This window comes from Eretmochelys imbricata, chromosome 13 (genome assembly GCF_965152235.1).
Source record: "Eretmochelys imbricata isolate rEreImb1 chromosome 13, rEreImb1.hap1, whole genome shotgun sequence".
Classification (NCBI taxonomy): Eukaryota; Metazoa; Chordata; order Testudines; family Cheloniidae; genus Eretmochelys; species Eretmochelys imbricata.
In genome coordinates this window covers 12711619-12726055 of record NC_135584.1, presented here as the reverse complement: position 1 = coordinate 12726055, position 14437 = coordinate 12711619, and positions in this window count along the sequence as shown.

The window sequence follows — 14437 nt, the reverse complement described above, 5'->3', positions numbered from 1 at the left end:
ACTTCCCTCAGAACTGCTTAAAAGATCGAAATTATTTAAGTCAGGGTTGGGGAAGGGCATGTTAGGAAGTTAGTACCAACTGTTGCGGGGAAATGAGGGAAAGGTTTTCAAATGTTGTCAGTCCAAACATTCTCCATCCCTTTCAGAGAATGTATTTGGCATTCTGGTGGGCTGAACCCTGACAATCTTTCCACATATAAGTCCCATTGACTTGAATACGGGTTTAAATGCATAGAACAAATGCAAGAATTGAGAAAAAAGCACATTTTTGGCAGAAATTTTTAGTTGTTTTCTGACAAAACACACACACAAAACTTTCAAGGAAATCAGAAACTTTATTGTGTAATTTTTTGTTCAGTCAAAAAACAAAAGTTCTGTTTTAGACAAAAGTTTTGATCAAAAAAAATTTCAACTGGTTCTATTTATATTCCTGTATTGGTAATACATTTTTGTTTTTTATTCATTTATGGAGCAACTGTTATCTGAAGATCACCAAACTGCTGAAGAGTGGTATTTATATTCATTTTACAAATGGGAAAGGAGATGCACACAGAGATCAAATGATTTGCCCAAATCCACACACTGATCTCATTTTTACTGGAGTACAACATTGATTTAAGGAAGGTACTCTGAATTTACACCAGTGAAAGTGAGGTCAGTGTCTGGCCAAGAGCGTAGAATAGAACCTAGGAGTCCTACTTCCTCACCTTCTCTACCTTAACTAGTAGGCAGAAGTCCTCCTTCCAAAACTAAAAAAATTGTTTGAAAACATAATTAACCCTAGTATACAAGTTCAGTCTTGTGGATGCATCTTTCCATACCATGTAGCATTTAACTCAAGCTGGAAAATTCAGATATGGATGTGGGTGTTTAAAATCCAGGAGCTATGGAGTTCAGATCTGAAGTTTTGGTTTGGCCTGTTAAAAATTATAATAATGAAGTGACCAATTCCAAAATTTTGACCCAGACCAGTGTTTGGATTCTGAACATCTTTTAACATTTGGGTATATCCACACCCAGAGTTCTGGGACCCTCTTGAATATTTTTTCCTAGTACTAAGAAGTAAAGCTGTTTTAAGCCATTGCTTCACTTGTTCTCAGCTGTGAGATTGGTAACATTAACCAACAGCACAGAACTGGAAGTAAGGAGATCTTGGCCATGGTTCAGGCCTCCCCCTTACAGAAGCACCTAAGTGTGTATTTAAAGTTAAGCATGTGCACATTGTTGTCCTTGATTATACTCCAGTCTTTGCACTGAGGCTGCTGTGTAAACTTGATCAATTCACTTCACTACTCTGTGCCTCAGTTTCCACATCTGTAAAGTGCGGATGACGCCCACTGAGGTAGATTAGTGTTACCGAGGCTTAATTCATTTGTGTTTGTAAAGAGATGGAAGAGGCTTTAGCAGTGCAAAATGCGATTTCCATGGGAAACTGTTTCTCAGTTGTACAATTTTAGAGATTTCAGCAAGTACGCCATGCATGCTAAATAGACAATGGGAAGCATGAAATGTTGCAGAGATAATAAATCATCAAGTGAAACTCGATAGGGTTTGTTTCTATAGCTGTGTGGTATGTGAAAACTGTGCTAGAGGCTATATCTCTCAGAGTTGCCTATTACCTAAATTCCCTTCAGCTCAAATGTAAATCCTTTTAAGAGAATTAAGATGCTTTGAAGTTGAAAAGTAGTTCCCCAATGACAAATTTATACTTTTTCTGAGCTTTACTTACTGGTATTCCTCCCCCAGCTCCCCTCCTCCAAATTCTGTAAGATGTAGCTGAAGTCTATTGAAACAAGCCTGGAGTTATTAACGTTTTAGAATTCTGTGTTGTCATCACCTGATCTCTCAGAAATTTGCTAATGCAAGTGTTCTTTTTGCAGCATTTTATCTTAAGCCCTTTGCTTTTTAATGTCACTTTAATGTTCTGTATAGCAGTTTTGAGAAAAGCATGATGATTCTTCAGCTTGACTAGATGTCCACGTGGCATTGTGGCAAATAAATGTGCCCAACTGAGGAGTGCTACTTTATGGGCTCTTATTCCCATAACATTTCCAGTCCTATTAATTTAGGCAAAAAGTTGAAGTTTTCAGAAGCCTCCCTTATAGGTAGAAGGCGTAAATCTGCTTATGCTCTCTGGGTCATGGATTCAGGTAACATATTAAGTGACCAGAAAGGCAGAAGGCCTTAGGAAAGAAGAAAGAACTAGACTGAGATTTTCTTCCAGAAAGACTGAGACTAGGGCTAGACAAAAATTTACCATCACTACTTTTTATTGGCAAAGAATTGGGTTTTGACTAAATGAAAAATTTTGTGGAAATTTTCTGTTTTCCTTGAAAACTTTTGATTTTTCTTCTTGGAGCTGAAAATAAAAATTATTTTCAGTTTTTTGCAGTTTTAGGCTGAACATTTTTAGTTTTTAAGTTTTCATTTTTTGACAAAAATAAAAAATGTTTTCATCCAAAGGTTGCTTCGGGGAGAAAAACAAACTAATTTAGACATGCAAATTTCCAATTAAATTAATTGGAGTTGCATATCTAAATCCCCTAAGAGCCTTGGAAATCCTCAGATCTTGGTTTTACTGGGAAAGGAGAGACTTTTCGTGGAAGAAAGAAACACATGGATTGTTAAAAGGACCCGGGAAGTAGATTAGGGGTATGAAGGAGCAGCTGTGGACTTGGCGAAGAGAACAAACGTTGGCATGTGATCTGTACTCTTTATAAGTGTCCTAGCCTGTTCTAGTGAGTCTTTGACTAGACAAGAATAAATAAATGCTTTACTGTCTCATGTTTTCCTTCTCATTGCTTCTCAAGCATACAGTGCTTTCGTTATAGTTATCATTTGGATTTGATTATTAATCTTGGGGAGGTGACTGTCTATCCAGAGAAACCTCCAGCCTTGAAGGAAGGAAGAGGAAATGTATGGAGTCCACCACGCCCAATAGTGTCATATTCAAGTGGCGATTTTGAGTTTTGTTATTTCTTGTTTGTTGCTTTGCTAACGCTAAGTACCGTTAAGTCTATTGGACTGACAACTCCAAGATTGTTCATTGTGTACATTGTGTACAGAAACGTAACAGGCCTGGGATGCAAAATTGGAATCCAAACATCCAAAAGGTCAGCGGTGTTTGGACCTTGGCATTTAATATCAGTTTTCACTCTCTCCTGCAGAAAACCCATTTTTTCAGGATTTCAGTCTATGCAACTCATGGAAATGAATGTCTAAACATCATTTTGCCTCCACATATAATTGAATAGTAGGATTGTTTTGTTTTGTTTTTGTTTTGTTTCTCCCCTTCACAAGTTGACTTGGTGTAAATAGAAAGTACAGGGTTGTTATTTTTTTCACCCCAGAGCTGGCAGTTGTCATGACTAAAGCAAAAGGTATTTTCAGGACCTGATATTGTTTTACAAACTGTTCTATATTGAATATCATCCCTTCAGTGACAGCTGTCAAAACACTTTTATTTAATCTTCACCAGCAGAAAAATCTTAGCGATGTCAGAGAACTCAGATTATACAAATAACTGTCAATGTACATTAAATCTCCATTGGAAAAATGATTTTCCCTACGCTTTACTTATATTTGTTTAAGAAGCTTGGTGCATAATATTTCTAAGTTTGAACCAGGCTATGGAAGTTTTAGACTTAATCATCTCTGATATAAGTGTAAAATATAAGTAAACATACCCTTACACACACTGGTGCTGAAACTAGGGGTGCTGGGGGTCCTGCCACACCCCCGGGCTTGAAGTGGTTTCCATTATATACAGGGTTCACAGTTTGGTTCAATGTCTCTCAGCACCCCCACTATACAGGTTGTTCCAGCATCCCTGCTTACACACAATTCCCATGGGGATGGCAGCCAAAAAAACAAAATCACTGGTGTGCCAGATAGAAACAGAGAATCTCCCACATCCCAGGGAGTGCGTCCTGACCACCAGGCTATCCTGAGGTGAGTGTCTCTCTCTCTTTCTCCCCCTGCCCTCTCATTTTTCACAAAAGACATTGAAATTTCTCATTTTTGTCCCAATGTGAAATAGGAAAATGTTTGACACCTCAAAGTTTCCTCCCCAGCTATAGTTCCTATACCTTTTTTATAACATGATCACAATTCTTCTCGAATGGCTTCATTATTCCAAACTATTTATAATTTGGACAAATAATTTTTGGTCTGGCCAGATTTGGGTGCCGTTACTCTCACTGAATAGCACCTTACTGCATGAGAAGGCAGTGGGAATATTTGGAGAGGTTGTTTGCAACTTGCTCACTTGAGCAGTCATTATTTACGGTCTGTGGCTGGTCAGCAAAGTGAGAGCATCCTGCCCCTTGGCTAGGTGATAGAAACAGGATAATAGCAAATAGTGACTGTCCAGTGTGATGTACTGGATAAATAAAATTCACAAGTTTCAGGTTTTGCAAAGCTTTTTGTTCATCACACTTATGCTATTCCAGACTCTGACACCCACGTGAAGTCCTTTCTCCTTCATTTCCATTAATGGAGCCAGAATACACCCAGGACAGGAACCTCCTACTCTGCCTTTTTCCTTTATGAATGTACAACCACCTTTGTGACTGCTGCTTATTGTGTGTTGTACCTCTCAGGCCACAACAGAACAGAAGAAAACGCTGACCTTTCTCAGGGCTGATTTAGAATCTCCCGCACAGGGAAAATAAATCATTTACCTGGTTGTATAAAGGAAGAGATTACACAGGACAGGATCCGAGTGGAGTGCAGGCTTTGTAAACAGGCCGGGCTCCAACGCTTTCAAACTCAAGGGACTAAGAGCTTGTCTACGCTTACAGAGCTGCAGCAGCACCACTGTGCTTCGTGAAGACACTACCTGTGCCAGTGGGAGAGCTTCTGCTCTCGGCATAGGTACTTCACCTCCCTGAAAGGCTGTCGCTGTGTTAATCTGAGATGCTCTCCCGTCAACGTAGCGCTGTCTACACCGGGAGTTCGGTCAGTATAACTGCGTTGCTCAGGGTGAAATCCACCCCCGGAGCAACGCAGTTATACTGATATAAGTTTGTAGCATAGACCAGAGCTAATTCTCAGAGGTGCTGAGCATGGGCAGCTCTCACTGACTTCAGTGACCAGCACCTCTTAAAATCAAGCCATTTATTTTGGTGCTTAAATAGCTGCCTAATTTTAGGCACTGAAGTTTGAACATTTGGCATAGGCAGATCTAAAAAGCAGAACAGATTCTTAGAAGGCTTATCTCCTTATAAAATGGTACCATATATAGCGAATAAATGTACAGCTTAATTTGAATCCCAAATACTGGAAAAAGAAGGCCAGAGCCTTATTCTGCTTTGAAACAAGCCTCCTGCTGACTTCAGCAGTAGTCCTACCAGTGAAAGTGAGGAAAGAATTAGGCCTGGTAGATTTTTTTTTTTTTGATTGGCTCAGACATATAAATCAAGCACCCAATGTTTGGTTTCCCACAAATCACATAATACAAATACTGGCACTAATTGGTACTACTGGGACACAAACTACTCATTGATCTTCTGTACTGAAATATTAGATGCCATTATGGAATAGACATGACACAGTCCCCTCCACGAAAAGCAGATAACATCTCTCAGAATTGCTAACTGTTTGCACTTATATATGATCCCTGAGTGCTTTGCGAGCAGTGACTAAGCCTCACAAGACCACTGAGAGATAGGTAGGTAGATAAGTAAATAGCGTTATACCCATTCAACAGATTCCCAAACTGAGTCACAAAATTGCTTTCACAAGGGCACACTTTGTCAGAACCAGGAAGAGAAGTTCTTGAAGTCAACAGAGCCTTTCCATTGATTGCAGCGGGCTGCAGTCTAATAATTATTAGATCATGCTTATGGTCATTCAATCCTTGTTCCATGCCCAGGACTCACTTTGATATTAAAGGGAGTTCTACATGCAAAAATCAGGATCAGAATATCCTTCTTCCCAACACTCTCAAAGTACCTGTTCTAATTAGCTATATAAATCCCATTGTTTTGAGACTTCAGGATGAAGAAAGGCAGTAATATAGAGCACAGAATCACATCTAGTAATTCCTAACTTCTCTTTTTAAAAAATGTATTCTTTTAAAAAAATCTGTCTCTAAATTGCATTTAAAAATGTGGCAGCCAACACATGCTTTTTCTTTCCACACCAGTAAGTTTAGGAATATTTATTCTAGAAGGAGGAAAACAAAAATCACAATAGCTTGAGTTCTCTTTGATCCTTCATATTTGCTACATGCTTTTCTCTCTGTTTATAGTGTCTGACATAATTCCTTTGGTCAGATTTTATGCCTGAAGTCATTTAGGTCAATTTTACCCTTTTTTTTTTTCCAGGGCTTTGACGTCTCAGACGACTTAATCTAGGTCAGTACGTACCTGCTGTTGGAAGGAATTTTCTTGAGTAATGTTTTGATGTCAGAGGGGGGCTCACTTGACATGTACATGTCAGAGGTCAATGAACATGTACAGTGTGTAAAGGGCAAGCAACTGCATGAAAAATATTAGTCAAAATAGTAGAAATGACTATTGTAAAACCAAACCAAACCCCCCTGTTTAAACAAAAAGTGGTTTTGGAAGTGACTGAAAATGATATATTGTAAAAAGTCCAGAGCCCATTATACTGTGGAAAGGGCGAACATATTAAAAAAAAAAAAGAAGTTCAAGTTCAAAATAGCTCCTATTGGAAGCCACAATTGTAGTGGTTTCAAACCCATTTTCAGAAACATTTCAGAAACACAGCAGACCAAACTCTGCCCTCAGTTACAACCATTCAACTGCACTGAACTATATGGGTGCGCAGACCAGAGTTTGACTCAGTAAACTGTATGGAACCCAAGATAGCTTGTGGCAATACTGGGTCTGATCCAAAGCTCACTGAAGTCAATGGAAAGGCTCCCACTGAAGTCAGTGGGCTTTGAATCAAGCCCATTGTCTCTGTTTCATGCTTTTCACCTTGTTTTCGACTTAAATTTTAATACCACTTTTGTTGAAGAAGTTTGACATTTGAACATTATAAACTAGCAACATTTGCATGGTGGTTCATTTTTGTTTTAATCAATGCATTGCACATGCCTGATTCTTCCTACCTATTGCAAAGAGTGAATGCTAATTAGTGCTCCTGGGGGCAGGGTTTCCTCTCAATTATTTCTGTAGCAAAATCAGGAACAGCACATGCGGTAGTCGGAACAAAACTAAGGCCAGAAAAGAAAAAGAACATTCTTATTATTTTCCTTAGTTATTAGATGAGGTGTCATGAATTTTTTTTTATCATACATCTTTACCCTTTGCAAAAATGATGGGAACATCAGTATTTCAGGAACAATTAAAGAGGTCAGGTGGCAATGTAGCCTATCAAATCTAAACTGAGCAGCAGTATCAGAAACTTAGTTTGCTCTATGTGCTTTATTTAGCTCATCGCTGAGTATCCTACCAGTGGTACACTAGCAAGGGCTGATATTGCCCTTTTAATTTGACTTGTCTTAATCTGTTATATTTGGATGACAGATTGCTAGTAGATTCAGAATATCCAAAACAGTTGTTCTCAAACTATGTTCTGAGGATCACTGCTCGGTAGCTGGTCACAGGGTACAGTTCTTTCTCTTTGACTGCGTCTGCACTACACACCACTTTCAGCAGCATGTGGAGGATGTTTCGCTAGGCACTACAGTGAAACGCAAGCGTTGTCCACGCTGCAGTGTGAAGCTACATGTGTCAGTGAAAGGGTCTGGCACTGGTGAGGCAGCAAAAAGCATTCAGCAATTCCCCACTGCTGGAGCCTTTCACTGAGGCAAGAAAAGGCCCTAAGAAATTTACATGAAAAACGTACATTGGCATAGCTACATCTCTGAGGAGTGTGAAGAATCCACACCCCCTGAGAAAAGTAGCTTTCCCTACCTACCCCCTGGTGTTGACAGTGCTGGATTGATGAAAGAATTCTGTCGACCTAGCTGCTGCCTCTTGGGGAGGTGGATTAACTACAACCACAGGAGAACCCCTCCCAACACTGTAATGAGTCTGGACATACCACTATTAATAAGGTGCACCGTTGGTGTATGTATGTCTGTGAGGCAGGAGGGGTGTGATTGCTGGGGGAAGAGGGAACCTTCTCCCACTAGAGTATGAAGAAACAATGAAGAGGTGTAAGGAGTCCCCCTCTGAAAAATATCTGTCAGGCCAAGCAGATACACCCTCCTCAGGGATGGGAGAAGCAGCAGAGGTGGGGGCCAGAGACTATCTTCCACCTCCATCCAGAATCTAGCAGCCTGAGGGTAGAAAAGGGTGTGGGGAGGGGAAGAGGAAGGGCCATCACCCAACCACTCTTAAAACAGAAGATGAGGGGACATACTTTTGTGGGGGACCTTCTCCACTGAAAAAATACATTAGACTGAGGGGGCAATTGTCCCTTCTGCCTCACTCAGATGCACAGGGGTAGAGAATGGGACCTTCTCTGAGAGGCCTACCTGTAGTTAATTAAACTGTGTATCAGTTGGATGTCTGCCTAGTTTATTAAGGGAAGTAGGGTAAGAGGAATGGGTTAAGGAGAGGACACTGTGGTCAAACATGCAGAGTAATGCTTTAAAGAATCAAGGGCTGTCATTTTTGCCTTTTAAATCCTCATTAGGAATTATATATGGTTTGATGTCTTGAAACATTTTAAAAGTGATCTCTGCTTTGAAGTGTAAAAGTGCTAAGCTCCCTTTGGAAAGTTTATATCAAACTAGCGCTGTCGTCCCTTCTCCTGTCCATAAGCCTACAACAGTGCTTTAAGGGAAATCCACCCCTGTGCAACATTATTAGGCAAATAATGGAGAAATGTATTCATAACTAGTAGATGAAAGACTATGCTGTTGTATGGGTATAATTCATAAAGTTGTGTGTTTTTAAAAAAGGCAAAAATAGCTGAGAACTTAAAATGGATTGAATCTGGTTATATTCTAAACAAAAAGAGCTCTCAGCTATGCTTATAGCTGTTTCTGTTGCTTCACACTGACTCAACAGACATTCTAGACTTCAGAGGGCTTTTGGGGCTTATTCTTTTTGCTGACTGTGATCTTAAATGGGTGGTTGTGTTTAATTTGTGTCTAGGGGGTTGATCTGGGAGTTTTGTGTTGATTTTGTGAAGATGGCAGTTTGGCCCATGGGTGTGGCAGTGGCCAAATAATCCCCTATCTGTGAAGTCCCCTTCATACAACCAATGTGATGGTTGCATGCAAATTAACTGTAGAGCAAAGATGGTGATTGGTTGAGTTACCTCTGGTATCACAGTGGCCTAGGACCCTAGTCAAAATAGCTGAGCATTTTAAAATTGGATGGTAACAGACCACAAAAACCAATGACAATTCAGCCTGGTGATATTCTGAAAAAAAAGAGCTCTCAGCCATGGCTGTTACTGCTCCCATCACTTCACACTGACTCAACAGACATCTTAAGCATCAGAGTGATACACATATATGGAATCCTCTTATATAGATAATTATTGACTAAGGGGGGAAATGACAAAATTTGCTCCACATCTCACAGCAAGGTATTTTGCCGGTTCTAGTCCTAATATCATTATAGCCTGTTGCTTTGCATTTACAGTTTATCAAAGAATCCCCCCAAAACTTGTGTATTCATGCAGCCCCTCACTCTCACACTTGTCCTTTTCAATGGAAACCACAGGCTGATTCTGAACTCAGCCAGACTGGTCTGAAACTTGAATAGTTCCATTGATTTCAATGGAGTTACCTGAAATTACACCAGTGCAAATGAAACCCAAGTCCACTTCTCTTTAGTGTAGTGTGAAAGCCTGTTAAAATCAGACTTATTCTGCAAGCTTCTCCCACATGTGAGATTTGTGCTGAGACCATCAGATAGCTTGTTTGCTCCCCTGCCCATTATTAAGAATTGGAGGAAATCCCGTGTTTTGTTCTCTTTATGTTTTTGGTATTTTTCTTATTTTGATCTCATGTGGCTGAATTCTGCCTTATTTGGATGCTGGTGGCTGGTGCCATGTTGGAAAGAAATAGTAAACAATCTGAATTTGGATGCGATTCATGTGGTTCCCTTGCTGCAGGGTGAACTGGCACATATGTCTGCTTTTCCCTTCGTTGCTTTCTTTGTTGTTTGCAATATATTGGGGTAGGTTGTCATAGCAAAATGCTGAGACTGGAGTACGGAGTGTGTTTTTGAAACTCCTTAGCAAATTGGTTATAAACAAATGGAATCTGCTGACTTGGGATCTTTTGGCATTCGAAATTCATATTGCCAAATACCACTTAATAACACCAGAAACAGCAAGCAGAGGCTCTGATCCTGCAATGAGCTCCAGCAGACAGACTCCTGTTGAAATCAGTGGGGCTGTGGGTGCAGGGGTCAGTTTGCTCTAAGCATTTTGAAGTTATACTTATCAGCAAGTTAAGTATTTGATATAGTTGCCCTTATTTATACATATTATATACCTGACTGAGTTTGGAAACCTCATCCATTTCACACTGGGAGAACTATGATAATTTGGGTTTATAGCCCAGACCAAATTTCTTTCTCCCCCCTCTCCAGAAATTCCAGGAAATCTTTTAAGCTAGTGGTTCCTCAACTTTCTTCCTCTGAAGCATTTTATAAGACAAAGATCTTCTCACCGAAGCTGCCTGTGCACCCGGAAAACAAATACTAATTCTTTAATTGTTGGTCTATAGAATGAAACAACAGGAAGGGCACTGAGGATCAATCGTGGAGCAGAGTTTGAGGAAAAACATAGACCCTGTGTATTTGGGCAAAAAGAGTATTTAACTTGATTGAAAACCATACTTAATACCCAGGTTTGAGGCTGTAACACAACTAGCTCAAAAGCGTTAAACTGCATCTAACATGTGTGTTACAGGATTATTTTAACTGATCCAAGCTAACTCAATTCAGCTAACTTGATGAAAAAAGCCCTTTTTCAGCCCACATAGACAGGACCTAACCTATGACCTTGTCTACACAAGAAAGCATTTTTTAGTATAACCTTGAGTGTGATTTTTAATAGAGTTATAGCAGTATAAATCCCTGTGTGGACACTTACTTTAGTATCAGGTTTCAGAGTAGCAGCCTTGTTAGTCTGTATCCGCAAAAAGAAAAGGAGTACTTAGTCTCTAAGGTGCCACAAGTACTCCTTTTCTTTTTAGTATCAGAGTGTCTTTTCAGATTACCTTGTGTTGCTTGGAAAGGGGTTTAAACCACAACAACAACAAAAATCCACTCTTCTGCTGGAATAAGTGTGTCCACGCAGGAGGTTATACTGATATCATTTTAGACTATAACTAGTAAAAGTTTCCTATGTAGAGAAGGCATAAATTAAGCTATTGGGGGAAGGGAAGAGCTATTTGTTTATCTTTGGTTTCTTTGTTCCCCAACTCCAGGCAAAAATCAGCTTCATTTGAAAAGATAGGAGATGGTAACAGGGCTAGATTTTCGGTAGATGCAGACCGAATGATTGCAGGTGAATCCTTTCTTTTTTTAAGGACAATTGATATATTTGTCCCCAAACTGATAAACCTAATTCCTCTGTCCATGCAGTTCAGCCAAAATTCCTATTGAAGTCTCAAAGATTAGATGCTATACAAATGAGTTTTTCTTCATAGTCACTTTTCATTACGACTTGTGAACCACAAGGACAAAATCCCATGTCTCATTATTTGGCTTTGTTACCGGAGGGATGCCACAGACAATAGAAGAAGAAAAAAAGAAGACCACCACCTATGAAAGTCTTTCCCTCCCCCACTCTCTTTTGCTCTCTTTCCTGGCTGGTCAGCAAACTTTTTATGCTTTGACACCTTGGTTTTTATCTTCACTAGCTATTGGCTCGTGTCCCCTAATGATTTAAAAACATTTGGGGGTAAAGGTCTAATTTTATCCAAATCAATTCAAGTTTTCCTAAGTTTCTGGCACTTCATTGAAGCATGGCTTGTAACAGAACTGAACATATGACAGGTTATACTGCATGGTAGAGGTTACTCAGAGCAGTATACAATCATTGTTACTATTTGCTGTTCAAACCCAAATGGTTTCTTTAAGAAAATGTCTAGGAAAATCATTGAAATAAATCCAGCTTATACACTTGGGGTTTAATATCCTGTCCCCTAGACCTAGTGCCTAAGGCTTAAAATGCAAACAAACCAGTCCTTTCTCATGAGATGCTTACGTTCTAAATCCTTTTTTCGTTTGTAGAAACATCAACAAATGCCTTGGCAATAAGGTACAAGAGCTTACATGTTCTATATGGGCTGCATATATATGAAGCAGTTGAGAGAGGATTGCTTTTATGCCTGTGCCTGACAAAAGCAGTGTCTTAAAACATTTAGTCACGTGAAATGCATTCACTGTCAAGTCCAATGGTCAAAACACATTTTCTAATGCTAATGCTAAGGGACGTGTTATAAGGTTTATTTTTAAATGTCAGGGTATGGAAAGGTTAAACATCTGTGAGCTCACCTATTTGTGGGCAGATATTATGCTGTGGTTGGGACAATTTATATATAAAGTTGATGTATTTTAGTGTTCCATTAACACCCCACAATGTACATTTTTACTATAGTCTTTTGTGTGATTCATGAAAGCTTGACACAAACAGAAAAATACTGGTGGAAAATGGCAAACAGCTATTTGAAAATAAATGTCATATTTTTGTGTTCTAAAATTGTGCCTCTATGGCCAATTGCTGTTGATTGTATTCATTAATATAGAGATGTAGAGTGGATTCTTTTTTATGTTACAGACATAGGATCCTTTACATAAAGTTGATCTCTCTTTCTTTTCATTCCAACCTGAAATAAACTCTTGTAGATAAAAACTTGTGTAATGTGAAAGAACTGTTGAAACACTATTTCTATGGACATAAAATCAGACACAATGACATTGTGAAACTGCTCACTACTCAAAAATGACAAAACTGCAGTAACTTCAAAGGAATGAAAGGAGTGCCGGAGGGGAATTTTTAATTAAAATTAGATAACCTGTATGAAAAGCATCCAATTTGTAGTCTATAAAAACATTTTGGAACCACAATTCTTCAGCCCCAGGACTGTAGCTATAACAATTATCTCGCGACTTTTCACAGTGGAATCACAACATGTTAATTTTTTAATAAGTCAGTCTGCAGAGTAAGAAAGTTTCTGACAATGGAGTGCAAACATACAGCTTGCATTTCTATTTTTTGAAGACATGAAATGTTAAAGTCAAATTCAAGCTCCTCGTTAAGAGTTTCCCATCTCTGCCGAGAACGTGGTTTTAAACTGAGTGAACGGGCCTGTGCTCTGCGCTTATAAACTGGTTTGGGTTCCACTAAAATGATTTGTGCTAGATGTATGTGACTGCCATTATTTGTGTGTTAATCGGAAGTTCTCAACCATGGTCGTATTGTGCAGGCACATCTAAAATGGCATGGTCTCCTGGACGCTTCCCCTACAACTGCAGTTCCTCAAGCCAATCCCCTCTCACCAGGGATTGCATAACAACCCCATGACAGAGTTAGCAATTGCTTACCTGGAAAAGTAACATTAGCAAGCACCTGTGTATGTTCAGCTCAGCTGCATCTAGTGTGGTGATGAGTGCCCTGCCCTTCTATGAAAAATTAATCACGCTTTCTCCTCTTTCTCTTTGTGACATCTCTCCTTCCCATTGGCTTTGAGTAACTCGGCTTGGAGCAAGGAGAATGAAGTGTTATGCTGATCCCATAGACCACCTTCTGTGGTTTAAGAATTGGTGATTTTGTTTTTCTTAGTAAGGTCACTGACTGTTGCATTAGTAACATTTTCTGAAGTCAGCACAAAGGTAAATGGTGGAAGTCCCATCATCTGAGTCATTTAAAACTGGAGCTGGCAAAGCACCAGCAAATATACCATAGAGTTAAATCCTGAATTTCCAGCTGATGGGATTGTGTCTGAGCTAGGTAGATGAAGCAACAGGCAGGCAGAAGATAAACAGACTTAGAAATAGTATGGAAAACAAGGATAGTACCTATCTGTGTGTCTGGAAAGCTGAGTAGCTAGTCACTGAACTAGATGATCATAAAGGAACTTTCTGGCCTTACAATCTATGAATCTATGAAATCTGGGAGGGCGTGGAGGACCCTGAAACCAAATAGAAGGGATAGTTGGTTGATTTCCTGCCATTACATAGGAAATAAAGAGGGTCGCGCCAATCCCCTGTATCATTCACTCAGCCTGTGTTTGGCTTGGTTTCGGATGCTTCTTAAATTCAGGTTGAGGCTGGTTTGATGTTTCACTCTTCAAAGCTGTTCATCACCTAGCCCTTCATGTGGCTCCAGTGAGTTCAGTAGCTGGCACTAGGACTATGTGATCTGCCTGAGCTTTCAAAATAACAGCCAAGAATATTAATCTTTTCCAAAAGGAATCTGAGGTAGATGCAGGGTGGAAGAAGAGTGTTGCCTCTTCTGTTTTTACGGGAATGTTTTCCCTTATGGA